We start from the raw sequence: 23,866 nt of genomic DNA, 5'->3' as shown, positions 1-23,866 counted from the left end.
TTGCCGAAACCCGGGATCAAACCAGGGACCTTTAGATCTTCAGTCTAACGCTCTCCCAACTGAGCTATTTCGGCTCTTTTTCACGCAAACAGGGAAACTTTACATAGGAAAACAATTTACTTTAATGTATACGACCCAAAAGCCTTTCTTGTTGCCCAAACCCGGGATCGAACCAGGGACCTTTAGATCTTCAGTCTAACGCTCTCCCAATTGAGCTATTTCGGCTCTTCTTCTTGCGACCAGGGAAACTTTCCTTTGGAAATAATTTACTTTAAGATACATGATCCAAAAAAATTTCAAATTGCCGAAACCCGGGATCGAACCAGGGACCTTTAGATCTTCAGTCTAACGCTCTCCCAACTGAGCTATTTCGGCTCTTTTTCACGCAAACAGGGAAACTTTACATAGGAAAACAATTTACTTTAATGTATACGACCCAAAAGCCTTTCTTGTTGCCCAAACCCGGGATCGAACCAGGGACCTTTAGATCTTCAGTCTAACGCTCTCCCAACTGAGCTATTTCGGCTCTTCTTCTTTCGACCAGGGAAACTTTCCTTTGGAAATAATTTACTTTAAGATACATGATCCAAATAGATTTCATATTGCCGAAACCCGGGATCGAACCAGGGACCTTTAGATCTTCAGTCTAACGCTCTCCCAACTGAGCTATTTCGGCTCTTTTTCATGCAAACAGGGAAACTTTGCATAGGAAAACAGTTTACTTTAATGTATACGACCCAAAAGCCTTTCTTGTTGCCGAAACCCGGGATCGAACCAGGGACCTTTAGATCTTCAGTCTAACGCTCTCCCAACTGAGGTATTTCAGCTCTCTTTCATGCAAACAAGAAAACTTTACTGAAGCAAATAATTTACTTAAAGATACACAACCCAAAAAGCACTCGTGTTGCCGAAACCCGGGATCGAACCAGGGACCTTTAGATCTTCAGTCTAACGCTCTCCCAACTGAGCTATTTCGGCTCTCTTTCGTGCAAACAGGGAAACTTTACTGAAGCAAATAATTTACTTTAAGGTTCACGACCCAAAAAAGCACTCGTGTTGCCAAAACCCGGGATCGAACCAGGGACCTTTAGATCTTCAGTCTAACGCTCTCTCAACTGAGCTATTTCGGCTCTTTTTCATGCATCCAGGGAAACTTTCCTTTGGAAATAATTTACTTTAAGATACACGATCCAAAAAGATTTCATATTGCCGAAAACCGGGATCGAACCAGGGACCTTTAGATCTTCATTCTAACGCTCTCCCAACTGAGCTATTTCGGCGCTTATTCACGTAACCAGGGAAACTTTGCATAGGAAAACAGTTTACTTTAATGTATACGACCCAAAAGCCTTTCTTGTTGCCGAAACCCGGGATAGAACCAGGGACCTTTAGATCTTCAGTCTAACGCTCTCCCAACTGAGCTATTTCGGCTCTTTTTCATACAACCAGGGAAACTTTCCTTTGGAAAACAGCTTTCTTCAATGTACACGACCCATAACGCTTTCGTGTTTCCGAAACTCGGGATCGAACCAAGGACCTTTAGATCTTCAGTCTAACGCTCTCCCAACTGAGCTATTTCGGCTCTATTTCATGCTACCAGAGAAACTTTCCTGGAGGAAATAATTTACTTTAAGATACATGATCCAAAAGATTTCATATTGCCGAAACCCGGGATCGAACCTGGGACCTTTAGATCTGCAGTCTAACGCTCTCCCAACTGAGCTATTTCGGCTCATTTTCACGCAAACAGGAAAACTTTGCATAGGAAAACAGTTTACTTTAATGTATACGACCCAAAAGCCTTTCTTGTTGCCGAAACCCGGGATCGAACCAGGGACCTTTAGATCTTCAGTCTAACGCTCTCCAAACTGAGGTATTTCAGCTCTCTTTCATGCAAACAAGGAAACTTTACTGAAGCAAATAATTTACTGAAAGATACACGACCCAAAAAGCACTCGTGTTGAAGAAACCCGGGATCGAACCAGGGATCTTTAGATCTTCAGTCTAACGCTCTCCCAACTGAGCTATTTCGGCTCTCTTTCGTGCAAACAGGGAAACTTTACTGAAGCAAATAATTTACTTTAAGATACACGACCCAAAAAAGCACTCGTGATGCCGAAACCCGGGATCGAACCAGGGACCTTTAGATCTTCAGTCTAACGCTCTCCCAACTGAGCTATTTCGGCTCTTTTTCACGCAAACAGGGAAACTTTACATAGGAAAACAGTTTACTTTAATGTATACGATCCAAAAGCCTTTCTTCTTGCCGAAACCCGGGGTCGAACCAGGGACCTTTAGATCTTCAGTCTAACGCTCTCCCAACTGAGGTATTTCAGCTCTCATTCATGCAAACAAGAAAACTTTACTGAAGCAAATAATTTACTTAAAGATCCACGACCCAAAAAGCACTCGTGTTGCCGAAACCCGGGATCGAACCAGGGACCTTTAGATCTTCAGTCTAACGCTCTCCCAACTGAGCTATTTCGGCTCTCTTTCGTGCAAACAGGGAAACTTTACTGAAGCAAATAATTTACTTTAAGATACACGACCCAAAAAAGCACTAGTGTTGCCGAAACCCGGGATCGAACCAGGGACCTTTAGATCTTCAGTCTAACGCTCTCCCAAATGAGCTATTTCGGCTCTTTTTCACGCAAACAGGGAAACTTTACATAGGAAAACAGTTTACTTTAATGTATGCGACTCAGAAGCCTTTCTTGTTGCCCAAACCCGGGATCGAACCAGGGACCTTTAGATCTTCAGTCTAACGCTCTCCCAACTGAGCTATTTCGGCTCTTCTTCTTGCGACCAGGGAAACTTTCCTTTGGAAATAATTTACTTTAAGATACATGATCCAAAAAGATTTCATATTGCCGAAACCCGGGACCGAACCTGGGACCTTTAGATCTGCAGTCTAACGCTCTCCCAACTGAGCTATTTCGGCTCTTTTTCACGCAAACAGGGAAACTTTACATAGGAAAACAATTTACTTTAATGTATACGACCCAAAAAGCACTCGTGTTGCCGAAACCCAGGATCGAACCAGGGACCTTTAGATCTTCAGTCTAACGCTCTCCCAACTGAGCTATTTCGGCTCTTTTTCATGCAACCAGGGAAACTTTCCTTTGGAAAACAGCTTTCTTTAATGTACACGACCCATAACGCTTTCGTGTTTCCGAAACTCGGGATCGAACCAGGGACCTTTAGATCTTCAGTCTAACGCTCTCCCAACTGAGCTATTTCGGCTCTATTTCACGCAACCAGGGAAACATTGCATAGGAAAACAGTTTACTTTAATGTATACGACCCAAATGCCTTTCTTCTTGCCGAAACCCGGGATCGAACCAGGGACCTTTAGATCTTCAGTCTAACGCTCTCCCAACTGAGGTATTTCAGCTCTCTTTCATGCAAACAAGAAAACTTTACTGAAGCAAATAATTTACTTTAAGATACACGACCCAAAAAAGCACTAGTGTTGCCGAAACCCGGGATCGAACCAGGGACCTTTAGATCTTCAGTCTAACGCTCTCCCAAATGAGCTATTTCGGGTCTCTTTCGTGCAAACAGGGAAACTTTATTGAAGCAAATAATTTACTTTAAGATACACGACCCAAAAAGCACTCGTGTTGCCGAAACCCGGGATCGAACCAGGGACCTTTAGATCTTCAGTCTAACGCTCTCCCAACTGAGCTATTTCGGCTCTTTTTCATGCAACCAGGGAAACTTTCCTTTGGAAAACCGCTTTCTTTAATGTACACGACCCATAACGCTTTCGTGTTTCCGAAACTCGGGATCGAACCAGGGACCTTTAGATCTTCAGTCTAACGCTCTCCCAACTGAGCTATTTTGGCTCTATTTCACGCAAACAGGGAAACTTTACATAGGAAAACAGTTTACTTTAATGTATACGACCCAAAAGCCTTTCTTGTTACCCAAACCCGGGATCGAACCAGGGACCTTTAGCTCTTCAGTCTAACGCTCTCCCAACTGAGCTATTTTGGCTCTATTTCACGTGAACAGGGAAACTTTACATAGGAAAACAGTTTACTTTAATGTATACGACCCAAATGCCTTTCTTCTTGCCGAAACCCGGGATCGAACCAGAGACCTTTAGATCTTCAGTCTAACGCTCTCCCAACTGAGGTATTTCAGCTCTATTTCATGCAAACAAGAAAACTTTACTGAAGCAAATAATTTACTTTAAGGTACACGACCCAAAAAAGCACTAGTGTTGCCGAAACCCGGGATCGAACCAGGGACCTTTAGATCTTCAGTCTAACGCTCTCCCAAATGAGCTATTTCGGCTCTTTTTCACGCAAACAGGGAAACTTTACATAGGAAAACAGTTTACTTTAATGTATGCGACCCAGAAGCCTTTCTTGTTGCCGAAACCCGGGATCGAACCAGGGACCTTTAGATCTTTAGTCTAACGCTCTCCCAACTGAGGTATTTCAGCTCTCTTTCATGCAAACAAGAAAACTTTACTGAAGCAAATAATTTACTTAAAGATCCACGACCCAAAAAAGCACTAGTGTTGCCGAAACCCGGGATCGAACCAGGGACCTTTAGATCTTCAGTCTAACGCTCTCCCAAATGAGCTATTTCGGCTCTTTTTCACGCAAACAGGGAAACTTTACATAGGAAAACAGTTTACTTTAATGTATACGACCCAAAAGCCTTTCTTGTTGCCGAAACCCGGGATCGAACCAGGGACCTTTAGATCTTCAGTCTAACGCTCTCCCAAATGAGCTATTTCGGCTCTTTTTCATGCAACCAGGGAAACTTTCCTTTGGAAAACAGCTTTCTTTAATGTACACGACCCATAACGCTTTCGTGTTTCCGAAACTCGGGATCGAACCAGGGACCTTTAGATCTTCAGTCTAACGCTCTCCCAACTGAGCTATTTCGGCTCTCTTTCGTGCAAACAGGGAAACTTTACTGAAGCAAATAATTTACTTTAAGATACACGACCCAAAAAAGCACTAGTGTTGCCGAAACCCGGGATCGAACCAGGGACCTCTAGATCTTCAGTCTAACGCTCTCCCAACTGAGCTATTTCGGCTCTTCTTCTTGCGACCAGGGAAACTTTCCTTTGGAAATAATTTACTTTAAGATACATGATCCAAAAAGATTTCACATTGCCGAAACCCGGGATCGAACCAGGGACCTTTAGATCTTCAGTCTAACGCTCTCCCAACTGAGCTATTTCGGCTCTTTTTCACGCAAACAGGGAAACTTTACATAGGAAAACAGTTTACTTTAATGTATGCGACCCAAAAGCCTTTCTTGTTGCCGAAACCCGGGATCGAACCAGGGACCTTTAGATCTTCAGTCTAACGCTCTCCCAACTGAGCTATTTCGGCTCTTTTTCATGCAACCAGGGAAACTTTCCTTTGGAAAACAGCTTTCTTTAATGTACACGACCCATAACGCTTTCGTGTTTCCGAAACTCGGGATCGAACCAGGGACCTTTAGATCTTCAGTCTAACGCTCTCCCAACTGAGCTACTTCGGCTCTAGTTCATGCTACCAGGGAAACTTTCCTGGAGGAAATAATTTACTTTAAGATACATGATCCAAAAAGATTTCATATTGCCGAAACCCGAGATCGAACCAGGGACCTTTAGATCTTCAGTCTAACGCTCTCCCAACTGAGCTATTTCGGCTCTTTTTCACGCAAACAGGGAAACTTTACATAGGAAAACAGTTTATTTTAATGTATACGACCCAAAAGCCTTTCCTCTTGCCGAAACCCGGGATCGAACCAGGGACCTTTAGATCTTAGGTCTAACGCTCTCCCAACTGAGGTATTTCAGTTCTCTTTCATGCAAACAAGAAAACTTTACTGAAGCAAATAATTTACTTAAAGATCCACGACCCAAAAAGCACTCGTGTTGCCGAAACCCGGGATCGAACCAGGGACCTTTAGATCTTCAGTCTAACGCTCTCCCAACTGAGCTATTTCGGCTATTTTTCACGCAAACAGGGAAACTTTACATAGGAAAACAGTTTACTTTAATGTATGCGACCCAAAAGCCTTTCTTGTTGCCGAAACCCGGGATCGAACCAGGGAAATTTAGATCTTCAGTCTAACGCTCTCCCAACTGAGCTATTTCGGCTCTTCTTCTTGCGACCAGGGAAACTTTCCTTTGGAAATAATTTACTTTAAGATACATGATCCAAAAAGATTTCTTCTTGCCGAAACCCGGGATCGAACCAGGGACCTTTAGATCTTCAGTCTAACGCTCTCCCAACTGAGCTATTTCGGCTCATTTTCACGCAAACAGGGAAACTTTACATAGGAAAGCAGATTATTTTAATGTATACGACCCAAAAGCCTTTCTTGTTGCCGAAACCCGGGATCGAACCAGGGACCTTTAGATCTTCAGTATAACGCTCTCCCAACTGAAGTATTTCAGCTCTCTTTCATGCAAACAAGGAAACTTTACTGAAGCAAATAATTTACTTAAAGATACACGACCCAAAAAGCACCCGTGTTGCCGAAACCCGGGATCGAACCCGGGACCTTTTATATCTTCAGTCTAACGCTCTCCCAAATGAGCTATTTCGGCTCTTTTTCACGCAAACAGGGAAACTTTACATAGGAAAACAGTTTACTTTAATGTATGCGACCCAAAAGCCTTTCTTGTTGCCGAAACCCGGGGTCGAACCATTGACCTTTAGATCTTCAGTCTAACGCTCTCCCAACTGAGCTATTTCGGCTCTTCTTCTTGCGACCAGGGAAACTTTCCTTTGGAAATAATTTACTTTAAGATACATGATCCAAAAAGATTTCATATTGCCGAAACCCGGGATCGAACCAGGGACCTTTAGATCTTCAGTCTAACGCTCTCCCAACTGAGCTATTTCGGTTCTTTTTCACGCAAATAGGGAAACTTTACATAGGAAAACAGTTTACTTTAATGTATACGACCCAAAAGCCTTTCTAGTTGCCGAAACCCGGGATCGAACCAGGGACCTTTAGATCTTCAGTCTAACGCTCTCCCAACTGAGGTATTTCAGCTCTCTTTCATGCAAACAAGGAAACTTTACTGAAGCAAATAATTTACTTAAAGATACACGACCCAAAAAGCACCCGTGTTGCCGAAACCCGGGATCGAACCAGGGACCTTTAGATCTTCAGTCTAACGCTCTCCCAACTGAGCTATTTCGGCTCTTTTTCATGCAACCAGGGAAACTTTCCTTTGGAAAACAGCTTTCTTTAATGTACACGACCCATAACGCTTTCGTGTTTCCGAAACTCGGGATCGAACCAGGGACCTTTAGATCTTCAGTCTAACGCTCTCCCAACTGAGCTATTTCGGCTCTATTTCACGCAAACAGGGAATCTTTACATAGGAAAACAGTTTACTTTAATGTATGCGACCCAAAAGCCTTTCTTGTTGCCGAAACCCGGGATCGAACCAGGGACCTTTAGATCTTCAGTCTAACGCTCTCCCAACTGAGCTATTTCGGCTCTTTTTCATGCAACCAGGGAAACTTTCCTTTGGAAAACAGCTTTCTTTAATGTACATGACCCATAACGCTTTCGTGTTTCCGAAACTCGGGATCGAACCAGGGACCTTTAGATCTTCAGTCTAACGCTCTCCCAACTGAGCTATTTCGGCTCTATTTCACGCAAACAGGGAAACTTTACATAGGAAAACAGTTTACTTTAATGTATACGACCCAAAAGCCTTTCTTGTTGCCCAAACCCGGGATCGAACCAGGGACCTTTAGATCTTCAGTCTAACGCTCTCCCAACTGAGGTATTTCAGCTCTCTTTCATGCAAACAAGAAAACTTTACTGAAGCAAATAATTTACTTAAAGATCCACGACCCAAAAAGCACTCGTGTTGCCGAAACCCGGGATCGAACCAGGGACCTTTAGATCTTCAGTCTAACGCTCTCCCAACTGAGCTATTTCGGCTCTCTTTCGTGCAAACAGGGAAACTTTACTGAAGCAAATAATTTACTTTAAGATACACGACCCAAAAAAGCACTAGTGTTGCCGAAACCCGGGATCGAACCAGGGACCTTTAGATCTTCAGTCTAACGCTCTCCCAAATGAGCTATTTCGGCTCTTTTTCACGCAAACAGGGAAACTTTACATAGGAAAACAGTTTACTTTAATGTATTCGACCCAAAAGCCTTTCTTGTTGCCGAAACCCGGGATCGAACCAGGGACCTTTAGATCTTCAGTCTAACGCTCTCCCAACTGAGCTATTTCGGCTCTTCTTCTTGCGACCAGGGAAACTTTCCTTTGGAAATAGTTTACTTTAAGATACATGATCCAAAAAGATTTCACATTGCCGAAACCCGGGATCGAACCAGGGACCTTTAGATCTTCAGTCTAACGCTCTCCCAACTGAGCTATTTCGGCTCTTTTTCACGCAAACAGGGAATCTTTACATAGGAAAACAGTTTACTTTAATGTATGCGACCCAAAAGCCTTTCTTGTTGCCGAAACCCGGGATCGAACCAGGGACCTTTAGATCTTCAGTCTAACGCTCTCCCAACTGAGCTATTTCGGCTCTTTTTCATGCAACCAGGGAAACTTTCCTTTGGAAAACAGCTTTCTTTAATGTACACGACCCATAACGCTTTCGTGTTTCCGAAACTCGGGATCGAACCAGGGACCTTTAGATCTTCAGTCTAACGCTCTCCCAACTGAGCTATTTCGGCTCTATTTCACGCAAACAGGGAATCTTTACATAGGAAAACAGCTTTCTTTAATGTACACGACCCATAACGCTTTCGTGTTTCCTAAACTCGGGATCGAACCAGGGACCTTTAGATCTTCAGTCTAACGCTCTCCCAGCTGAGCTATTTCGGCTCTATTTCACGCAAACAGGGAAACTTTACATAGGAAAACAGTTTACTTTAATGTATACGACCCAAAAGCCTTTCTTGTTGCCCAAACCCGGGATCGAACCAGGGACCTTTAGATCTTCAGTCTAACGCTCTCCCAACTGAGCTATTTCGGCTCTTCTTCTTGCGACCAGGGAAACTTTTCTTTGGAAATAATTAACCTTAAGATACATGATCCAAAAAGATTTCATATTGCCGAAACCCGTGATCGAACCAGGGACCTTTAGATCTTCAGTCTAACGCTCTTCCAACTGAGCTATTTCGGCTCTTTTTCACGTAAACAGGGACACTTTACATAGGAAAACAGTTTACTTTAATGTATACGACCCAAAAGCCTTTCTTCTTGCCGAAACCCGGGATCGAACCAGGGACCTTTAGATCTTCAGTCTAACGCTCTCCCAACTGAGGTATTTCAGCTCTCTTTCATGCAAACAAGAAAACTTTACTGAAGCAAATAATTTACTTAAAGATCCACGACCCAAAAAGCACTCGTGTTGCCGAAACCCGGGATCGAACCAGGGACCTTTAGATCTTCAGTCTAACGCTCTCCCAACTGAGCTATTTCGGCTCTTTTTCACGCAAACAGGGAAACTTTACATAGGAAAACAGTTTACTTTAATGTATGCGACCCAAAAGCCACTCTTGTTGCCGAAACCCGGGATCGAACCAGGGAAATTTAGATCTTCAGTCTAACGCTCTCCCAACTGAGCTATTTCGGCTCTTCTTCTTGCGACCAGGTAAACTTTCCTTTGGAAATAATTTACTTTAAGATACTTGATCCAAAAAGATTTCATATTGCCGAAACCCGGGATCGAACCAGGGACCTTTAGATCTTCAGTCTAACGCTCTCCCAACTGAGGTATTTCAGCTCTCTTTCATGCAAACAAGGAAACTTTACTGAAGCAAATAATTTACTTAAAGATACACGACCCAAAAAGCACCCGTGTTGCCGAAACCCGGGATCGAACCAGGGACCTTTAGATCTTCAGTCTAACGCTCTCCCAACTGAGCTATTTCGGCTCTTTTTCATGCAACCAGGGAAACTTTCCTTTGGAAAACAGCTTTCTTTAATGTACACGACCCATAACGCTTTCGTGTTTCCGAAACTCGGGATCGAACCAGGGACCTTTAGATCTTCAGTCTAACGCTCTCCCAACTGAGCTATTTCGGCTCTATTTCACGCAAACAGGGAATCTTTACATAGGAAAACAGTTTACTTTAATGTATGCGACCCAAAAGCCTTTCTTGTTGCCGAAACCCGGGATCGAACCAGGGACCTTTAGATCTTCAGTCTAACGCTCTCCCAACTGAGCTATTTCGGCTCTTTTTCATGCAACCAGGGAAACTTTCCTTTGGAAAACAGCTTTCTTTAATGTACATGACCCATAACGCTTTCGTGTTTCCGAAACTCGGGATCGAACCAGGGACCTTTAGATCTTCAGTCTAACGCTCTCCCAACTGAGCTATTTCGGCTCTATTTCACGCAAACAGGGAAACTTTACATAGGAAAACAGTTTACTTTAATGTATACGACCCAAAAGCCTTTCTTGTTGCCCAAACCCGGGATCGAACCAGGGACCTTTAGATCTTCAGTCTAACGCTCTCCCAACTGAGGTATTTCAGCTCTCTTTCATGCAAACAAGAAAACTTTACTGAAGCAAATAATTTACTTAAAGATCCACGACCCAAAAAGCACTCGTGTTGCCGAAACCCGGGATCGAACCAGGGACCTTTAGATCTTCAGTCTAACGCTCTCCCAACTGAGCTATTTCGGCTCTTCTTCTTGCGACCAGGGAAACTTTTCTTTGGAAATAATTAACTTTAAGATACATGATCCAAAAAGATTTCATATTGCCGAAACCCGGGATCGAACCAGGGACCTTTAGATCTTCAGTCTAACGCTCTTCCAACTGAGCTATTTCGGCTCTTTTTCACGTAAACAGGGAAACTTTACAAAGGAAAACAGTTTACTTTAATGTATACGACCCAAAAGCCTTTCTTCTTGCCGAAACCCGGGATCGAACCAGGGACCTTTAGATCTTCAGTCTAACGCTCTCCCAACTGAGGTATTTCAGCTCTCTTTCATGCAAACAAGAAAACTTTACTGAAGCAAATAATTTACTTAAAGATCCACGACCCAAAAAGCACTCGTGTTGCCGAAACCCGGGATCGAACCAGGGACCTTTAGATCTTCAGTCTAACGCTCTCCCAACTGAGCTATTTCGGCTCTCTTTCGTGCAAACAGGGAAACTTTACTGAAGCAAATAATTTACTTTAAGATACACGACCCAAAAAAGCACTAGTGTTGCCGAAACCCGGGATCGAACCAGGGACCTTTAGATCTTCAGTCTAACGCTCTCCCAAATGAGCTATTTCGGCTCTTTTTCACGCAAACAGGGAAACTTTACATAGGAAATAGTTTACTTTAAGATACATGATCCAAAAAGATTTCACATTGCCGAAACCCGGGATCGAACCAGGGACCTTTAGATCTTCAGTCTAACGCTCTCCCAACTGAGCTATTTCGGCTCTTTTTCACGCAAACAGGGAATCTTTACATAGGAAAACAGCTTTCTTTAATGTACACGACCCATAACGCTTTCGTGTTTCCTAAACTCGGGATCGAACCAGGGACCTTTAGATCTTCAGTCTAACGCTCTCCCAGCTGAGCTATTTCGGCTCTATTTCACGCAAACAGGGAAACTTTACATAGGAAAACAGTTTACTTTAATGTATACGACCCAAAAGCCTTTCTTGTTGCCCAAACCCGGGATCGAACCAGGGACCTTTAGATCTTCAGTCTAACGCTCTCCCAACTGAGCTATTTCGGCTCTTCTTCTTGCGACCAGGGAAACTTTTCTTTGGAAATAATTAACTTTAAGATACATGATCCAAAAAGATTTCATATTGCCGAAACCCGTGATCGAACCAGGGACCTTTAGATCTTCAGTCTAACGCTCTTCCAACTGAGCTATTTCGGCTCTTTTTCACGTAAACAGGGACACTTTACATAGGAAAACAGTTTACTTTAATGTATACGACCCAAAAGCCTTTCTTCTTGCCGAAACCCGGGATCGAACCAGGGACCTTTAGATCTTCAGTCTAACGCTCTCCCAACTGAGGTATTTCAGCTCTCTTTCATGCAAACAAGAAAACTTTACTGAAGCAAATAATTTACTTAAAGATCCACGACCCAAAAAGCACTCGTGTTGCCGAAACCCGGGATCGAACCAGGGACCTTTAGATCTTCAGTCTAACGCTCTCCCAACTGAGCTATTTCGGCTCTTTTTCACGCAAACAGGGAAACTTTACATAGGAAAACAGTTTACTTTAATGTATGCGACCCAAAAGCCACTCTTGTTGCCGAAACCCGGGATCGAACCAGGGAAATTTAGATCTTCAGTCTAACGCTCTCCCAACTGAGCTATTTCGGCTCTTCTTCTTGCGACCAGGTAAACTTTCCTTTGGAAATAATTTACTTTAAGATACTTGATCCAAAAAGATTTCATATTGCCGAAACCCGGGATCGAACCAGGGACCTTTAGATCTTCAGTCTAACGCTCTCCCAACTGAGCTATTTCGGCTCATTTTCACGCAAACAGGGAAACTTTACATAGGAAAACAGTTTACTTTAATGTATGCGACCCAAAAGCCTTTCTTGTTGCCGAAACCCGGGATCGAACCAGGGACCTTTAGATCTTCAGTATAACGCTCTCCCAACTGAGGTATTTCAGCTCTCTTTCATGCAAACAAGGAAACTTTACTGAAGCAAATAATTTACTTAAAGATACACGACCCAAAAAGCACCCGTGTTGCCGAAACCCGGGATCGAACCAGGGACCTTTAGATCTTCAGTCTAACGCTCTCCCAACTGAGCTATTTCGGCTCTTTTTCATGCAACCAGGGAAACTTTCCTTTGGAAAACAGCTTTCTTTAATGTACACGACCCATAACGCTTTCGTGTTTCCGAAACTCGGGATCGAACCAGGGACCTTTAGATCTTCAGTCTAACGCTCTCCCAACTGAGCTATTTCGGCTCTATTTCACGCAAACAGGGAATCTTTACATAGGAAAACAGTTTACTTTAATGTATGCGACCCAAAAGCCTTTCTTGTTGCCGAAACCCGGGATCGAACCAGGGACCTTTAGATCTTCAGTCTAACGCTCTCCCAACTGAGCTATTTCGGCTCTTTTTCATGCAACCAGGGAAACTTTCCTTTGGAAAATAGCTTTCTTTAATGTACACGACCCATAACGCTTTCGTGTTTCCGAAACTCGGGATCGAACCAGGGACCTTTAGATCTTCAGTCTAACGCTCTCCCAACTGAGCTATTTCGGCTCTATTTCACGCAAACAGGGAATCTTTACATAGGAAAACAGTTTACTTTAATGTATGCGACCCAAAAGTATTTCTTGTTGCCGAAACCCGGGATAGAACCAGGGACCTTTAGATCTTCAGTCTAACGCTCTCCCAACTGAGCTATTTCGGCTCTTTTTCACGCAAACAGGGAAACTTTACATAGGAAAACAGTTTACTTTAATGTATGCGACCCAAAAGCCTTTCTTGTTGCCGAAACCCGGGATCGAACCAGGGAAATTTAGATCTTCAGTCTAACGCTCTCCCAACTGAGCTATTTCGGCTCTTCTTCTTGCGACCAGGTAAACTTTCCTTTGGAAATAATTTACTTTAAGATACTTGATCCAAAAAGATTTCATATTGCCGAAACCCGGGATCGAACCAGGGACCTTTAGATCTTCAGTCTAACGCTCTCCCAACTGAGCTATTTCGGCTCATTTTCACGCAAACAGGGAAACTTTACATAGGAAAACAGTTTACTTTAATGTATACGACCCAAAAGCCTTTCTTGTTGCCGAAACCCGGGATCGAACCAGGGACCTTTAGATCTTCAGTATAACGCTCTCCCAACTGAGGTATTTCAGCTCTCTTTCATGCAAACAAGGAAACTTTACTGAAGCAAATAATTTACTTAAAGATACACGACCCAAAAAGCACCCGTGTTGCCGAAACCCGGGATCGAACCAGGGACCTTTAGATCTTCAGTCTAACGCTCTCCCAACTGAGCTATTTCGGCTCTTTTTCATGCAACCAGGGAAACTTTCCTTTGGAAAACAGCTTTCTTTAATGTACACGACCCATAACGCTTTCGTGTTTCCGAAACTCGGGATCGAACCAGGGACCTTTAGATCTTCAGTCTAACGCTCTCCCAACTGAGCTATTTCGGCTCTATTTCACGCAAACAGGGAATCTTTACATAGGAAAACAGTTTACTTTAATGTATGCGACCCAAAAGCCTTTCTTGTTGCCGAAACCCGGGATCGAACCAGGGACCTTTAGATCTTCAGTCTAACGCTCTCCCAACTGAGCTATTTCGGCTCTTTTTCATGCAACCAGGGAAACTTTCCTTTGGAAAATAGCTTTCTTTAATGTACACGACCCATAACGCTTTCGTGTTTCCGAAACTCGGGATCGAACCAGGGACCTTTAGATCTTCAGTCTAACGCTCTCCCAACTGAGCTATTTCGGCTCTATTTCACGCAAACAGGGAATCTTTACATAGGAAAACAGTTTACTTTAATGTATGCGACCCAAAAGCCTTTCTTGTTGCCGAAACCCGGGATAGAACCAGGGACCTTTAGATCTTCAGTCTAACGCTCTCCCAACTGAGCTATTTCGGCTCTTTTTCACGCAAACAGGGAAACTTTACATAGGAAAACAGTTTACTTTAATGTATGCGACCCAAAAGCCTTTCTTGTTGCCGAAACCCGGGATCGAACCAGGGAAATTTAGATCTTCAGTCTAACGCTCTCCCAACTGAGCTATTTCGGCTCTTCTTCTTGCGACCAGGTAAACTTTCCTTTGGAAATAATTTACTTTAAGATACTTGATCCAAAAAGATTTCATATTGCCGAAACCCGGGATCGAACCAGGGACCTTTAGATCTTCAGTCTAACGCTCTCCCAACTGAGCTATTTCGGCTCATTTTCACGCAAACAGGGAAACTTTACATAGGAAAACAGTTTACTTTAATGTATACGACCCAAAAGCCTTTCTTGTTGCCGAAACCCGGGATCGAACCAGGGACCTTTAGATCTTCAGTATAACGCTCTCCCAACTGAGGTATTTCAGCTCTCTTTCATGCAAACAAGGAAACTTTACTGAAGCAAATAATTTACTTAAAGATACACGACCCAAAAAGCACCCGTGTTGCCGAAACCCGGGATCGAACCAGGGACCTTTAGATCTTCAGTCTAACGCTCTCCCAACTGAGCTATTTCGGCTCTTTTTCATGCAACCAGGGAAACTTTCCTTTGGAAAACAGCTTTCTTTAATGTACACGACCCATAACGCTTTCGTGTTTCCGAAACTCGGGATCGAACCAGGGACCTTTAGATCTTCAGTCTAACGCTCTCCCAACTGAGCTATTTCGGCTCTATTTCACGCAAACAGGGAATCTTTACATAGGAAAACAGTTTACTTTAATGTATGCGACCCAAAAGCCTTTCTTGTTGCCGAAACCCGGGATCGAACCAGGGAACTTTAGATCTTCAGTCTAACGCTCTCCCAACTGAGCTATTTCGGCTCTTTTTCATGCAACCAGGGAAACTTTCCTTTGGAAAAGAGCTTTCTTTAATGTACACGACCCATAACGCTTTCGTGTTTCCGAAACTCGGGATCGAACCAGGGACCTTTAGATCTTCAGTCTAACGCTCTCCCAACTGAGCTATTTCGGCTCTATTTCACGCAAACAGGGAATCTTTACATAGGAAAACAGTTTACTTTAATGTATGCGACCCAAAAGCCTTTCTTGTTGCCGAAACCCGGGATAGAACCAGGGACCTTTAGATCTTCAGTCTAACGCTCTCCCAACTGAGCTATTTCGGCTCTTTTTCATGCAACCAGGGAAACTTTCCTTTGGAAAACAGCTTTCTTTAATGTACACGACCCATAACGCTTTCGTGTTTCCGAAACTCGGGATCGAACCAGGGACCTTTAGATCTTCAGTCTAACGCTCTCCCAACTGAGCTATTTCGGCTCTATTTCACGTAAACAGGGAATCTTTACATAGGAAAACAGTTTACTTTAATGTATGCGACCCAAAAGCCTTTCTTGTTGCCGAAACCCGGGATCGAACCAGGGACCTTTAGATCTTCAGTCTAACGCTCTCCCAACTGAGCTATTTCGGCTCTTTTTCATGCAACCAGGGAAACTTTCCTTTGGAAAACAGCTTTCTTTAATGTACACGACCCATAACGCTTTCGTGTTTCCGAAACTCGGGATCGAACCAGGGACCTTTAGATCTTCAGTCTAACGCTCTCCCAACTGAGCTATTTCGGCTCTATTTCACGCAAACAGGGAAACTTTACAAAGGAAAACAGTTTACTTTAATGTATACGACCCAAAAGCCTTTCTTGTTGCCCAAACCCGGGATCGAACCAGGGACCTTTAGATCTTCAGTCTAACGCTCTCCCAACTGAGCTATTTCGGCTCTTCTTCTTGCGACCAGGGAAACTTTTCTTTGGAAATAATTAACTTTAAGATACGTGATCCAAAAAGATTTCATATTGCCGAAACCCGGGACCTTTAGATCTTCAGTCTAACGCTCTTCCAACTGAGCTATTTCATCTCTTTTTCACGTAAACAGGGAAACTTTACATAGGAAAACAGTTTACTTTAATGTATAAGACCCAAAAGCCTTTCTTCTTGCCGAAACCCGGGATCGAACCAGGGACCTTTAGATCTTCAGTCTAACGCTCTCCCAACTGAGGTATTTCAGCTCTCTTTCATGCAAACAAGAAAAATTTACTGAAGCAAATAATTTACTTAAAGATCCACGACCCAAAAAGCACTCGTGTTGCCGAAACCCGGGATCGAACCAGGGACCTTTAGATCTTCAGTCTAACGCTCTCCCAACTGAGCTATTTCGGCTCTCTTTCGTGCAAACAGGGAAACTTTACTGAAGCAAATAATTTACTTTAAGATACACGACCCAAAAAAGCACTAGTGTTGCCGAAACCCGGGATCGAACCAGGGACCTTTAGATCTTCAGTCTAACGCTCTCCCAAATGAGCTATTTCGGCTCTTTTTCACGCAAACAGGGAAACTTTACATAGGAAAACAGTTTACTTTAATGTATGCGACCCAAAAGCCTTTCTTGTTGCCGAAACCCGGGATCGAACCAGGGACCTTTAGATCTTCAGTCTAACGCTCTCCCAACTGAGCTATTTCGGCTCTTTTTCATGCAACCAGGGAAACTTTCCTTTGTAAAACAGCTTTCTTTAATGTACACGACCCATAACGCTTTCGTGTTTCCGAAACTCGGGATCGAACCAGGGACCTTTAGATCTTCAGTCTAACGCTCTCCCAACTGAGCTATTTCGGCTCTATTTCATGCAACCAGGGAAACTTTCCTTTGGAAAACAGCTTTCTTTAATGTACACGACCCATAACGCTTTCGTGTTTCCGAAACTCGGGATCGAACCAGGGACCTTTAGATCTTCAGTCTAACGCTCTCCCAACTGAGCTATTTCGGCTCTATTTCACGCAAACAGGGAAACTTTACAAAGGAAAACAGTTTACTTTAATGTATACGACCCAAAAGCCTTTCTTGTTGCCCAAACCCGGGATCGAACCAGGGACCTTTAGATCTTCAGTCTAACGCTCTCCCAACTGAGCTATTTCGGCTCTTCTTCTTGCGACCAGGGAAACTTTTCTTTGGAAATAATTAACTTTAAGATACGTGATCCAAAAAGATTTCATATTGCCGAAACCCGGGACCTTTAGATCTTCAGTCTAACGCTCTTCCAACTGAGCTATTTCATCTCTTTTTCACGTAAACAGGGAAACTTTACATAGGAAAACAGTTTACTTTAATGTATAAGACCCAAAAGCCTTTCTTCTTGCCGAAACCCGGGATCGAACCAGGGACCTTTAGATCTTCAGTCTAACGCTCTCCCAACTGAGGTATTTCAGCTCTCTTTCATGCAAACAAGAAAAATTTACTGAAGCAAATAATTTACTTAAAGATCCACGACCCAAAAAGCACTCGTGTTGCCGAAACCCGGGATCGAACCAGGGACCTTTAGATCTTCAGTCTAACGCTCTCCCAACTGAGCTATTTCGGCTCTCTTTCGTGCAAACAGGGAAACTTTACTGAAGCAAATAATTTACTTTAAGATACACGACCCAAAAAAGCACTAGTGTTGCCGAAACCCGGGATCGAACCAGGGACCTTTAGATCTTCAGTCTAACGCTCTCCCAAATGAGCTATTTCGGCTCTTTTTCACGCAAACAGGGAAACTTTACATAGGAAAACAGTTTACTTTAATGTATGCGACCCAAAAGCCTTTCTTGTTGCCGAAACCCGGGATCGAACCAGGGACCTTTAGATCTTCAGTCTAACGCTCTCCCAACTGAGCTATTTCGGCTCTTTTTCATGCAACCAGGGAAACTTTCCTTTGTAAAACAGCTTTCTTTAATGTACACGACCCATAACGCTTTCGTGTTTCCGAAACTCGGGATCGAACCAGGGACCTTTAGATCTTCAGTCTAACGCTCTCCCAACTGAGCTATTTCGGCTCTATTTCATGCTACCAGGGAAACTTTCCTGGAGGAAATAATTTACTTTAAGATACATGATCCAAAAAGATTTCATATTGCCGAAACCCGAGATCGAACCAGGGACCTTTAGATCTTCAGTCTAACGCTCTCCCAACTGAGCTATTTCGGCTCTTTTTCACGCAAACAGGGAAACTTTACATAGGAAAACAGTTTACTTTAATTTATACGACCCAAAAGGCTTTCTTCTTGCCGAAACCCGGGATCGAACCAGGGACCTTTAGATCTTCAGTCTAACGCTCTCCCAACTGAGGTATTTCAGTTCTCTTTCATGCAAACAAGAAAACTTTACTGAAGCAAATAATTTACTTAAAGATCCACGACCCAAAAAGCACTCGTGTTGCCGAAACCCGGGATCGAACCAGGGACCTTTAGATCTTCAGTCTAACGCTCTCCCAACTGAGCTATTTCGGCTCTTTTTCACGCAAACAGGGAAACTTTACATAGGAAAACAGTTTACTTTAATGTATGCGACCCAAAAGCCTTTCTTGTTGCCGAAACCCGGGATCGAACCAGGGAAATTTAGATCTTCAGTCTAACGCTCTCCCAACTGAGCTATTTCGGCTCTTCTTCTTGCGACCAGGGAAACTTTCCTTTGGAAATAATTTACTTTAAGATACATGATCCAAAAAGATTTCATATTGCCGAAACCCGGGATCGAACCAGGGACCTTTAGATCTTCAGTCTAACGCTCTCCCAACTGAGCTATTTCGGCTCATTTTCACGCAAACAGGGAAACTTTACATAGGAAAACAGTTTACTTTAATGTATACGACCCAAAAGCCTTTCTTGTTGCCGAAACCCGGGATCGAACCAGGGACCTTTAGATCTTCAGTATAACGCTCTCCCAACTGAGGTATTTCAGCTCTCTTTCATGCAAACAAGGAAACTTTACTGAAGCAAATAATTTACTTAAAGATACACGACCCAAAAGCACCCGTGTTGCCGAAACCCGGGATCGAACCAGGGACCTTTAGATCTTCAGTCTAACGCTCTCCCAACTGAGCTATTTCGGCTCTCTTTCGTGCATTTAGGGAAACTCTACTGAAGCAAATAATTTACTTTAAGATACACGACCCAAAAAAGCACTCGTGTTGCCGAAACCCGGGATCGAACCAGGGACCTTTAGATCCTCAGTCTAACGCTCTCCCAACTGAGCTATTTCGGCTCTCTTTCGTGCAAACAGGGAAACTTTACTGAAGCAAATAATTTACTTTAAGATACACGACCCAAAAAGCACTCGTGTTGCCGAAACCCGGGATCGAACCAGGGAACTTTAGATCTTCAGTCTAACGCTCTCCCAACTGAGCTATTTCGGCTCTTTTTCACGCAAACAGGGAAACTTTACATAGGAAAACAGTTTACTTTAATGTATGCGACCCAAAAGCCTTTCTTGTTGCCGAAACCCGGGATCGAACCAGGGAACTTTAGATCTTCAGTCTAACGCTCTCCCAACTGAGCTATTTCGGCTCTGTTTCATGCAACCAGGGAAACTTTCCTTTGGAAAACAGCTTTCTTTAATGTACACGACCCATAACGCTTTCGTGTTTCCGAAACTCGGGATCGAACCAGGGACCTTTAGATCTTCAGTCTAGCGCTCTCCCAACTGAGCTATTTCGGCTCTTTTTCACGCAAACAGGGAAACTTTACATAGGAAAACAGTTTACTTTAATGTATACGACCCAAAAGCCTTTCTTGTTGCCCAAACCCGGGATCGAACAAGGGACCTTTAGATCTTCAGTCTAACGCTCTCAAAACTGAGGTATTTCAGCTCTCTTTCATGCAAACAAGGAAACTTTACCGAAGCAAATAATTTACTTAAAGATACACAACCCAAAAAGCACTCGTGTTGCCGAAACCCGGGATCGAACCAGGGATCTTTTGATCTTCAGTCTAACGCTCTCCCAACTGAGCTATGTCGGCTCTCTTTCGTGCAAACAGGGAAACTTTACTGAAGCAAATAATTTACTTTAAGATACACGACCCAAAAAAGCACTCGTGTTGCCGAAACCCGTTATCGAACCAGGGACCTTTAGATCTTCAGTCTACCGCTCTCCCAACAGAGCTATTTCGGCTCTTTTTCATGCAACCAGGGAAACTTTCATTTGGAAATAATTTACTTAAAGATACACGACCCAAAAAGCACCCGTGTTGCCGAAACCCGGGATCGGACCAGGGACCTTTAGATCTTCAGTCTAACGCTCTCCCAACTGAGCTATTTCGGCTCTCTTTCGTGCATTTAGGGAAACTCTACTGAAGCAAATAATTTACTTTAAGATACACGACCCAAAAAAGCACTCGTGTTGCCGAAACCCGGGATCGAACCAGGGACCTTTAGATCCTCAGTCTAACGCTCTCCCAACTGAGCTATTTCGGCTCTCTTTCGTGCAAACAGGGAAACTTTACTGAAGCAAATAATTTACTTTAAGATACACGACCCAAAAAGCACTCGTGTTGCCGAAACCCGGGATCGAACCAGGGAACTTTAGATCTTCAGTCTAACGCTCTCCCAACTGAGCTATTTCGGCTCTTTTTCACGCAAACAGGGAAACTTTACATAGGAAAACAGTTTACTTTAATGTATGCGACCCAAAAGCCTTTCTTGTTGCCGAAACCCGGGATCGAACCAGGGACCTTTAGATCTTCAGTCTAACGCTCTCCCAACTGAGCTATTTCGGCTCTGTTTCATGCAACCAGGGAAACTTTCCTTTGGAAAACAGCTTTCTTTAATGTACACGACCCATAACGCTTTCGTGTTTCCGAAACTCGGGATCGAACCAGGGACCTTTAGATCTTCAGTCTAGCGCTCTCCCAACTGAGCTATTTCGGCTCTTTTTCACGCAAACAGGGAAACTTTACATAGGAAAACAGTTTACTTTAATGTATACGACCCAAAAGCCTTTCTTGTTGCCCAAACCCGGGATCGAACAAGGGACCTTTAGATCTTCAGTCTAACGCTCTCAAAACTGAGGTATTTCAGCTCTCTTTCATGCAAACAAGGAAACTTTACTGAAGCAAATAATTTACTTAAAGATACACAACCCAAAAAGCACTCGTGTTGCCGAAACCCGGGATCGAACCAGGGATCTTTTGATCTTCAGTCTAACGCTCTCCCAACTGAGCTATGTCGACTCTCTTTCGTGCAAACAGGGAAACTTTACTGAAGCAAATAATTTACTTTAAGATACACGACCCAAAAAAGCACTCGTGTTGCCGAAACCCGTTATCGAACCAGGGACCTTTAGATCTTCAGTCTACCGCTCTCCCAACAGAGCTATTTCGGCTCTTTTTCATGCAACCAGGGAAACTTTCATTTGGAAATAATTTACCTAAAGATACACGACCCAAAAAGCACTCGTGTTGCCGAAACCCGGGATCGAACCAGGGACCTTTAGATCTTCAGTCTAACGCTCTCCCATCTGAGCTATTTCGGCTCGCTTTCGTGCAAACAGGGAAACTTTACTGAAGCAAATAATTTACCTTAAGATTCACGACTCGAAAAGCACTCGTGTTGCCGAAACCCGGGACCTTTAGATCTCCAGTCTAACGCTCTCCCAACTGAGCTATTTCGGCTCTCTTTCGTGCAAACAGGGAAACTATACTGAAGCAAATAATTTACTTTAAGATATACGACCCAAAAAGCACTCGTGTTGCCGAAACCCGGGATCGAACCAGGGACCTTCAGATCTTCAGTCTAACGTTCTCCCAACTGAGCTATTTCGGCTTTTTCTCGTGCAACGAGGGAAACTTTCCTTTGGAACTAATTTACTTTAAGATACACGATCCAAAAACATTTCATATTTCCGAAACCCGGGATCGAACCAGGGACCTTTAGATCTTCAGTCTAACGCTCTCCCAACTGAGCTATTTCGGCTCTTTTTCATGCAACCAGGGAAACTTTCATTTGGAAATAATTTACTTTAAGGTACATGATCCAAAAAGATTTCATATTGCCGAAACCCGGGATCCAACCAGGGACCTTTAGATCTTCAGTCTAACGCTCTCCCAACTGATCTATTTCGGCTCTTTTTTCACGCAACCAGGGAAACTATCCATAGGAAAACAGTTTACTTTAATGTATACTGTAACATTTGTACCTTTTGTATTACGCGCCTTACATTAGTACTTTAAAACCTCCCTAGACGGCGCCAGCCTAATCACAAACACTATAACAAACACTATAACAATTACTAGCTACATGAGGGACCTGCAGTCCAGAGCGGATCTCCAGCCCCCAGTGCAGCTAGGAAGAACGCCTCTTAGCCGCAGTTTGTAACAATGTTAATTGTGTATCTCTTGATTAAAATAAGCTTGATTTAACCTGGCCCATAACTGTGTATGTGAAGATCTCATTTACTAGTAACTTAATCTAACATGGTGACAGCGGTGGGATTCTGAATTTCCTTCGGAAACGAACTCATCGCGACTGCTAAGCCTTGGCCACACCACGTTGTGCCTTCGCAACTCTTGCCGACACAATGACTCATTTTAAAAGCCCTGAACCTTTCTCACCTGGATCCGACCCAGCTTTGGCGTGGTCTGAGTATAAAGAGGGATTCGAACTATATGCTACGGCTTCTAAACTCGGCACTGAAACAGTTTCCACACAACGGGCTACGTTTCTTCATATACTGGGCCCCGCTGGGCGGAGGATTTATAAAACTCTAACGATACCCCAGTTTGATGATGCTCGTACGTTGCCAATCATCTATGCGGCATTTGACACATATTATGAACCTTACAAGAACCTCACATATATCAGGTATCAATTCTTCACGTCTAAACAAAAGGAGACCCAGACGTTCGATGAATTCTATACCGATTTGAAAATTAAAGCTCAGGACAGTGAACTTTCCCCCTTAACTGATATCTTATTGTGCATGGCTATTGTTTTTGGTATTCGAAAGGAATCATTGCGTAAAACCTTATTAGCCAAACCGAAGTTAATATTGACTGACGCCATTTCACTCTGTCAAGCGGAGGAAACTTCTGGTATTCATGCCAGTGCTATGGCTCTCACTAACACAAATACGACACCTCAACAGGTTGACGCGGTAAATCAGATACATCACCGCTCGTCTACGAGCCGAAATCGGTTTCACCCTCGTGGTGGGGGTCCACCACGAGAGTCTGGGCGTCCGTCTCCGCACACGACTTCCTCTCGCACTATGCCACGTTCATCGTCTTCCCCGCGGCCTGACTTTACGTCTTCCGGGCGGCCGGAACTTTGTCGCAATCCTGCCTCCCCTCAACAGCGCAAATGTCCTAACTGTGGGGGCAGACCTCACTCATCCAGACCTTGCCCTGCTTGAAACACCACATGCTTGAAGTGCAATGCTCGTGGTCACTGGGCTTCCGTCTG

General features: G+C 43.5%; 60 non-coding genes across 60 annotated transcripts; all 60 read right to left on the bottom strand.

Moving 5' to 3' along the window:
* Position 1: 1 nt before the first annotated feature.
* On the bottom strand, positions 2 to 74 carry TRNAF-GAA (transfer RNA phenylalanine (anticodon GAA)). The gene has a single exon. It is a non-coding gene; the product is annotated as a tRNA-Phe (tRNA).
* A 228-nt stretch (positions 75 to 302) lies between these two features.
* TRNAF-GAA (transfer RNA phenylalanine (anticodon GAA)) lies at positions 303 to 375 on the bottom strand. The gene has a single exon. It is a non-coding gene; the product is annotated as a tRNA-Phe (tRNA).
* A 78-nt stretch (positions 376 to 453) lies between these two features.
* TRNAF-GAA (transfer RNA phenylalanine (anticodon GAA)) lies at positions 454 to 526 on the bottom strand. The gene has a single exon. It is a non-coding gene; the product is annotated as a tRNA-Phe (tRNA).
* Positions 527 to 603: 77 nt separating this feature from the next.
* Positions 604 to 676, bottom strand: TRNAF-GAA (transfer RNA phenylalanine (anticodon GAA)). The gene has a single exon. It is a non-coding gene; the product is annotated as a tRNA-Phe (tRNA).
* Positions 677 to 905: 229 nt separating this feature from the next.
* TRNAF-GAA (transfer RNA phenylalanine (anticodon GAA)) lies at positions 906 to 978 on the bottom strand. Its single transcript has one exon. It is a non-coding gene; the product is annotated as a tRNA-Phe (tRNA).
* A 681-nt stretch (positions 979 to 1,659) lies between these two features.
* Positions 1,660 to 1,732, bottom strand: TRNAC-GCA (transfer RNA cysteine (anticodon GCA)). Its single transcript has one exon. It is a non-coding gene; the product is annotated as a tRNA-Cys (tRNA).
* A 381-nt stretch (positions 1,733 to 2,113) lies between these two features.
* On the bottom strand, positions 2,114 to 2,186 carry TRNAF-GAA (transfer RNA phenylalanine (anticodon GAA)). The gene has a single exon. It is a non-coding gene; the product is annotated as a tRNA-Phe (tRNA).
* A 229-nt stretch (positions 2,187 to 2,415) lies between these two features.
* TRNAF-GAA (transfer RNA phenylalanine (anticodon GAA)) lies at positions 2,416 to 2,488 on the bottom strand. Its single transcript has one exon. It is a non-coding gene; the product is annotated as a tRNA-Phe (tRNA).
* A 230-nt stretch (positions 2,489 to 2,718) lies between these two features.
* TRNAF-GAA (transfer RNA phenylalanine (anticodon GAA)) lies at positions 2,719 to 2,791 on the bottom strand. Its single transcript has one exon. It is a non-coding gene; the product is annotated as a tRNA-Phe (tRNA).
* Positions 2,792 to 3,019: 228 nt separating this feature from the next.
* On the bottom strand, positions 3,020 to 3,092 carry TRNAF-GAA (transfer RNA phenylalanine (anticodon GAA)). Its single transcript has one exon. It is a non-coding gene; the product is annotated as a tRNA-Phe (tRNA).
* A 532-nt stretch (positions 3,093 to 3,624) lies between these two features.
* Positions 3,625 to 3,697, bottom strand: TRNAF-GAA (transfer RNA phenylalanine (anticodon GAA)). Its single transcript has one exon. It is a non-coding gene; the product is annotated as a tRNA-Phe (tRNA).
* Positions 3,698 to 4,380: 683 nt separating this feature from the next.
* TRNAF-AAA (transfer RNA phenylalanine (anticodon AAA)) lies at positions 4,381 to 4,453 on the bottom strand. The gene has a single exon. It is a non-coding gene; the product is annotated as a tRNA-Phe (tRNA).
* Positions 4,454 to 4,986: 533 nt separating this feature from the next.
* TRNAF-GAA (transfer RNA phenylalanine (anticodon GAA)) lies at positions 4,987 to 5,059 on the bottom strand. Its single transcript has one exon. It is a non-coding gene; the product is annotated as a tRNA-Phe (tRNA).
* Positions 5,060 to 5,136: 77 nt separating this feature from the next.
* On the bottom strand, positions 5,137 to 5,209 carry TRNAF-GAA (transfer RNA phenylalanine (anticodon GAA)). Its single transcript has one exon. It is a non-coding gene; the product is annotated as a tRNA-Phe (tRNA).
* Positions 5,210 to 5,287: 78 nt separating this feature from the next.
* TRNAF-GAA (transfer RNA phenylalanine (anticodon GAA)) lies at positions 5,288 to 5,360 on the bottom strand. Its single transcript has one exon. It is a non-coding gene; the product is annotated as a tRNA-Phe (tRNA).
* A 531-nt stretch (positions 5,361 to 5,891) lies between these two features.
* TRNAF-GAA (transfer RNA phenylalanine (anticodon GAA)) lies at positions 5,892 to 5,964 on the bottom strand. Its single transcript has one exon. It is a non-coding gene; the product is annotated as a tRNA-Phe (tRNA).
* Positions 5,965 to 6,192: 228 nt separating this feature from the next.
* TRNAF-GAA (transfer RNA phenylalanine (anticodon GAA)) lies at positions 6,193 to 6,265 on the bottom strand. The gene has a single exon. It is a non-coding gene; the product is annotated as a tRNA-Phe (tRNA).
* A 531-nt stretch (positions 6,266 to 6,796) lies between these two features.
* Positions 6,797 to 6,869, bottom strand: TRNAF-GAA (transfer RNA phenylalanine (anticodon GAA)). Its single transcript has one exon. It is a non-coding gene; the product is annotated as a tRNA-Phe (tRNA).
* Positions 6,870 to 7,098: 229 nt separating this feature from the next.
* On the bottom strand, positions 7,099 to 7,171 carry TRNAF-GAA (transfer RNA phenylalanine (anticodon GAA)). Its single transcript has one exon. It is a non-coding gene; the product is annotated as a tRNA-Phe (tRNA).
* A 229-nt stretch (positions 7,172 to 7,400) lies between these two features.
* TRNAF-GAA (transfer RNA phenylalanine (anticodon GAA)) lies at positions 7,401 to 7,473 on the bottom strand. The gene has a single exon. It is a non-coding gene; the product is annotated as a tRNA-Phe (tRNA).
* A 380-nt stretch (positions 7,474 to 7,853) lies between these two features.
* TRNAF-GAA (transfer RNA phenylalanine (anticodon GAA)) lies at positions 7,854 to 7,926 on the bottom strand. Its single transcript has one exon. It is a non-coding gene; the product is annotated as a tRNA-Phe (tRNA).
* A 230-nt stretch (positions 7,927 to 8,156) lies between these two features.
* On the bottom strand, positions 8,157 to 8,229 carry TRNAF-GAA (transfer RNA phenylalanine (anticodon GAA)). Its single transcript has one exon. It is a non-coding gene; the product is annotated as a tRNA-Phe (tRNA).
* A 77-nt stretch (positions 8,230 to 8,306) lies between these two features.
* Positions 8,307 to 8,379, bottom strand: TRNAF-GAA (transfer RNA phenylalanine (anticodon GAA)). Its single transcript has one exon. It is a non-coding gene; the product is annotated as a tRNA-Phe (tRNA).
* Positions 8,380 to 8,457: 78 nt separating this feature from the next.
* On the bottom strand, positions 8,458 to 8,530 carry TRNAF-GAA (transfer RNA phenylalanine (anticodon GAA)). Its single transcript has one exon. It is a non-coding gene; the product is annotated as a tRNA-Phe (tRNA).
* A 380-nt stretch (positions 8,531 to 8,910) lies between these two features.
* On the bottom strand, positions 8,911 to 8,983 carry TRNAF-GAA (transfer RNA phenylalanine (anticodon GAA)). Its single transcript has one exon. It is a non-coding gene; the product is annotated as a tRNA-Phe (tRNA).
* Positions 8,984 to 9,362: 379 nt separating this feature from the next.
* On the bottom strand, positions 9,363 to 9,435 carry TRNAF-GAA (transfer RNA phenylalanine (anticodon GAA)). The gene has a single exon. It is a non-coding gene; the product is annotated as a tRNA-Phe (tRNA).
* A 379-nt stretch (positions 9,436 to 9,814) lies between these two features.
* Positions 9,815 to 9,887, bottom strand: TRNAF-GAA (transfer RNA phenylalanine (anticodon GAA)). The gene has a single exon. It is a non-coding gene; the product is annotated as a tRNA-Phe (tRNA).
* A 229-nt stretch (positions 9,888 to 10,116) lies between these two features.
* TRNAF-GAA (transfer RNA phenylalanine (anticodon GAA)) lies at positions 10,117 to 10,189 on the bottom strand. Its single transcript has one exon. It is a non-coding gene; the product is annotated as a tRNA-Phe (tRNA).
* A 380-nt stretch (positions 10,190 to 10,569) lies between these two features.
* TRNAF-GAA (transfer RNA phenylalanine (anticodon GAA)) lies at positions 10,570 to 10,642 on the bottom strand. Its single transcript has one exon. It is a non-coding gene; the product is annotated as a tRNA-Phe (tRNA).
* Positions 10,643 to 10,719: 77 nt separating this feature from the next.
* Positions 10,720 to 10,792, bottom strand: TRNAF-GAA (transfer RNA phenylalanine (anticodon GAA)). The gene has a single exon. It is a non-coding gene; the product is annotated as a tRNA-Phe (tRNA).
* Positions 10,793 to 11,021: 229 nt separating this feature from the next.
* On the bottom strand, positions 11,022 to 11,094 carry TRNAF-GAA (transfer RNA phenylalanine (anticodon GAA)). Its single transcript has one exon. It is a non-coding gene; the product is annotated as a tRNA-Phe (tRNA).
* A 229-nt stretch (positions 11,095 to 11,323) lies between these two features.
* Positions 11,324 to 11,396, bottom strand: TRNAF-GAA (transfer RNA phenylalanine (anticodon GAA)). The gene has a single exon. It is a non-coding gene; the product is annotated as a tRNA-Phe (tRNA).
* A 229-nt stretch (positions 11,397 to 11,625) lies between these two features.
* On the bottom strand, positions 11,626 to 11,698 carry TRNAF-GAA (transfer RNA phenylalanine (anticodon GAA)). The gene has a single exon. It is a non-coding gene; the product is annotated as a tRNA-Phe (tRNA).
* Positions 11,699 to 12,077: 379 nt separating this feature from the next.
* On the bottom strand, positions 12,078 to 12,150 carry TRNAF-GAA (transfer RNA phenylalanine (anticodon GAA)). Its single transcript has one exon. It is a non-coding gene; the product is annotated as a tRNA-Phe (tRNA).
* Positions 12,151 to 12,378: 228 nt separating this feature from the next.
* Positions 12,379 to 12,451, bottom strand: TRNAF-GAA (transfer RNA phenylalanine (anticodon GAA)). The gene has a single exon. It is a non-coding gene; the product is annotated as a tRNA-Phe (tRNA).
* A 229-nt stretch (positions 12,452 to 12,680) lies between these two features.
* TRNAF-GAA (transfer RNA phenylalanine (anticodon GAA)) lies at positions 12,681 to 12,753 on the bottom strand. The gene has a single exon. It is a non-coding gene; the product is annotated as a tRNA-Phe (tRNA).
* Positions 12,754 to 12,982: 229 nt separating this feature from the next.
* TRNAF-GAA (transfer RNA phenylalanine (anticodon GAA)) lies at positions 12,983 to 13,055 on the bottom strand. Its single transcript has one exon. It is a non-coding gene; the product is annotated as a tRNA-Phe (tRNA).
* A 530-nt stretch (positions 13,056 to 13,585) lies between these two features.
* Positions 13,586 to 13,658, bottom strand: TRNAF-GAA (transfer RNA phenylalanine (anticodon GAA)). The gene has a single exon. It is a non-coding gene; the product is annotated as a tRNA-Phe (tRNA).
* A 229-nt stretch (positions 13,659 to 13,887) lies between these two features.
* TRNAF-GAA (transfer RNA phenylalanine (anticodon GAA)) lies at positions 13,888 to 13,960 on the bottom strand. Its single transcript has one exon. It is a non-coding gene; the product is annotated as a tRNA-Phe (tRNA).
* Positions 13,961 to 14,189: 229 nt separating this feature from the next.
* On the bottom strand, positions 14,190 to 14,262 carry TRNAF-GAA (transfer RNA phenylalanine (anticodon GAA)). The gene has a single exon. It is a non-coding gene; the product is annotated as a tRNA-Phe (tRNA).
* Positions 14,263 to 14,792: 530 nt separating this feature from the next.
* On the bottom strand, positions 14,793 to 14,865 carry TRNAF-GAA (transfer RNA phenylalanine (anticodon GAA)). Its single transcript has one exon. It is a non-coding gene; the product is annotated as a tRNA-Phe (tRNA).
* A 229-nt stretch (positions 14,866 to 15,094) lies between these two features.
* Positions 15,095 to 15,167, bottom strand: TRNAF-GAA (transfer RNA phenylalanine (anticodon GAA)). Its single transcript has one exon. It is a non-coding gene; the product is annotated as a tRNA-Phe (tRNA).
* A 229-nt stretch (positions 15,168 to 15,396) lies between these two features.
* On the bottom strand, positions 15,397 to 15,469 carry TRNAF-GAA (transfer RNA phenylalanine (anticodon GAA)). Its single transcript has one exon. It is a non-coding gene; the product is annotated as a tRNA-Phe (tRNA).
* A 531-nt stretch (positions 15,470 to 16,000) lies between these two features.
* TRNAF-GAA (transfer RNA phenylalanine (anticodon GAA)) lies at positions 16,001 to 16,073 on the bottom strand. The gene has a single exon. It is a non-coding gene; the product is annotated as a tRNA-Phe (tRNA).
* A 229-nt stretch (positions 16,074 to 16,302) lies between these two features.
* Positions 16,303 to 16,375, bottom strand: TRNAF-GAA (transfer RNA phenylalanine (anticodon GAA)). Its single transcript has one exon. It is a non-coding gene; the product is annotated as a tRNA-Phe (tRNA).
* Positions 16,376 to 16,742: 367 nt separating this feature from the next.
* On the bottom strand, positions 16,743 to 16,815 carry TRNAF-GAA (transfer RNA phenylalanine (anticodon GAA)). Its single transcript has one exon. It is a non-coding gene; the product is annotated as a tRNA-Phe (tRNA).
* Positions 16,816 to 17,045: 230 nt separating this feature from the next.
* On the bottom strand, positions 17,046 to 17,118 carry TRNAF-GAA (transfer RNA phenylalanine (anticodon GAA)). The gene has a single exon. It is a non-coding gene; the product is annotated as a tRNA-Phe (tRNA).
* Positions 17,119 to 17,498: 380 nt separating this feature from the next.
* TRNAF-GAA (transfer RNA phenylalanine (anticodon GAA)) lies at positions 17,499 to 17,571 on the bottom strand. The gene has a single exon. It is a non-coding gene; the product is annotated as a tRNA-Phe (tRNA).
* Positions 17,572 to 17,938: 367 nt separating this feature from the next.
* On the bottom strand, positions 17,939 to 18,011 carry TRNAF-GAA (transfer RNA phenylalanine (anticodon GAA)). Its single transcript has one exon. It is a non-coding gene; the product is annotated as a tRNA-Phe (tRNA).
* Positions 18,012 to 18,241: 230 nt separating this feature from the next.
* TRNAF-GAA (transfer RNA phenylalanine (anticodon GAA)) lies at positions 18,242 to 18,314 on the bottom strand. Its single transcript has one exon. It is a non-coding gene; the product is annotated as a tRNA-Phe (tRNA).
* A 531-nt stretch (positions 18,315 to 18,845) lies between these two features.
* TRNAF-GAA (transfer RNA phenylalanine (anticodon GAA)) lies at positions 18,846 to 18,918 on the bottom strand. The gene has a single exon. It is a non-coding gene; the product is annotated as a tRNA-Phe (tRNA).
* Positions 18,919 to 19,146: 228 nt separating this feature from the next.
* On the bottom strand, positions 19,147 to 19,219 carry TRNAF-GAA (transfer RNA phenylalanine (anticodon GAA)). The gene has a single exon. It is a non-coding gene; the product is annotated as a tRNA-Phe (tRNA).
* A 228-nt stretch (positions 19,220 to 19,447) lies between these two features.
* Positions 19,448 to 19,520, bottom strand: TRNAF-GAA (transfer RNA phenylalanine (anticodon GAA)). Its single transcript has one exon. It is a non-coding gene; the product is annotated as a tRNA-Phe (tRNA).
* A 79-nt stretch (positions 19,521 to 19,599) lies between these two features.
* On the bottom strand, positions 19,600 to 19,672 carry TRNAL-GAG (transfer RNA leucine (anticodon GAG)). Its single transcript has one exon. It is a non-coding gene; the product is annotated as a tRNA-Leu (tRNA).
* Positions 19,673 to 19,750: 78 nt separating this feature from the next.
* TRNAF-GAA (transfer RNA phenylalanine (anticodon GAA)) lies at positions 19,751 to 19,823 on the bottom strand. Its single transcript has one exon. It is a non-coding gene; the product is annotated as a tRNA-Phe (tRNA).
* Positions 19,824 to 19,901: 78 nt separating this feature from the next.
* TRNAF-GAA (transfer RNA phenylalanine (anticodon GAA)) lies at positions 19,902 to 19,974 on the bottom strand. Its single transcript has one exon. It is a non-coding gene; the product is annotated as a tRNA-Phe (tRNA).
* An 834-nt stretch (positions 19,975 to 20,808) lies between these two features.
* On the bottom strand, positions 20,809 to 20,881 carry TRNAL-GAG (transfer RNA leucine (anticodon GAG)). Its single transcript has one exon. It is a non-coding gene; the product is annotated as a tRNA-Leu (tRNA).
* Positions 20,882 to 20,959: 78 nt separating this feature from the next.
* On the bottom strand, positions 20,960 to 21,032 carry TRNAF-GAA (transfer RNA phenylalanine (anticodon GAA)). Its single transcript has one exon. It is a non-coding gene; the product is annotated as a tRNA-Phe (tRNA).
* Positions 21,033 to 21,110: 78 nt separating this feature from the next.
* On the bottom strand, positions 21,111 to 21,183 carry TRNAF-GAA (transfer RNA phenylalanine (anticodon GAA)). Its single transcript has one exon. It is a non-coding gene; the product is annotated as a tRNA-Phe (tRNA).
* Positions 21,184 to 21,865: 682 nt separating this feature from the next.
* TRNAF-GAA (transfer RNA phenylalanine (anticodon GAA)) lies at positions 21,866 to 21,938 on the bottom strand. Its single transcript has one exon. It is a non-coding gene; the product is annotated as a tRNA-Phe (tRNA).
* Positions 21,939 to 23,866: the final 1,928 nt, after the last annotated feature.

The sequence above is a fragment of the Phalangium opilio genome, unplaced genomic scaffold (assembly GCF_054372755.1).
Source record: "Phalangium opilio isolate 3A_F unplaced genomic scaffold, DU_Popi_V2 ptg000038l_1, whole genome shotgun sequence".
NCBI classification, from domain to species: domain Eukaryota; kingdom Metazoa; phylum Arthropoda; class Arachnida; order Opiliones; family Phalangiidae; genus Phalangium; species Phalangium opilio.
The sequence above is the reverse complement of the archived record's forward strand: the minus strand, read 5'-3'. Positions and strand labels throughout refer to the sequence as shown.